Source organism: Arachis duranensis, chromosome 9 (assembly GCF_000817695.3).
Source record: "Arachis duranensis cultivar V14167 chromosome 9, aradu.V14167.gnm2.J7QH, whole genome shotgun sequence".
NCBI lineage: Eukaryota > Viridiplantae > Streptophyta > Magnoliopsida > Fabales > Fabaceae > Arachis > Arachis duranensis.
The window spans coordinates 73,393,838-73,394,669 of record NC_029780.3 but is presented as its reverse complement, the minus strand read 5'-3'; positions in this window follow the sequence as shown (position 1 = coordinate 73,394,669).

The following is an 832-nucleotide window of genomic DNA, read 5'->3' as shown; positions in this document are numbered from 1 at the left end:
TGCTTTTACCACACCAAACTTAAAATGTTTGCTCGTCCTCGAGCAAAAGAAGAAAGAAGGGAGTAGAAGAAGAAGAAATGAAGGAGATGGAGAGGGCTTTGTGTTCGGCCAAAAGGGAGAAGAAGTAGTGTTTAAGGTGTGTGAAAATGAAGGAGTGAAGGAGGGTTTATATAGGAGAGGAGGAGAGAGATGTTCGGCCATTTGAGGGTGGGTTTGGGTGGGAAAGTGGTTTGAATTTGAATGGTGAGGTAGGTGGGGTTTTATGAAGGATGGATGTGAGTGGTGAAGAGAAAGATGGGATTTGATAGGTGAGGGGTTTTTGGGGAAGAGGTGTTGAGGTGATTGGTGAAGAAGAGAGAGAGTGGTAGGGTAGGTGGGGATCCTGTGGGGTCCACAGATCCTAAGGTGTCAAGGAAAAGTCATCCCTGCACCAAATAGCAAGAAAAAACACGTTTTGTGCCTTTTCTGGCGTTAAACGCCGGGCTGGTGCCCATTTCTGGCGTTTAACGCCAGCTTCTTGCCCCTTTCTGGCGTTTAACGCCAGTCTGGTGCCCCTTTCTGGCGTTAAACGCCCAGAATGGTGCCAGACTGGCCGTTAAACGCCCACCAGCTAACCTCACTGGCGTTTAAACGACAGTGGGTGCATCCTCCAGGGTGTGCTGTTTTTCTTCCTGTTTTTCATTCTGTTTTTGCTTTTTTCATGGATTTTGTGACTTCTTATAATCATCAACCTACAAAAGACATAAAATAACAAAAAAATAGTTAATTATAAAACATTGGGTTGCCTCCCAACAAGCGCTTCTTTAATGTCATTAGCTTGACAGAGGACTCT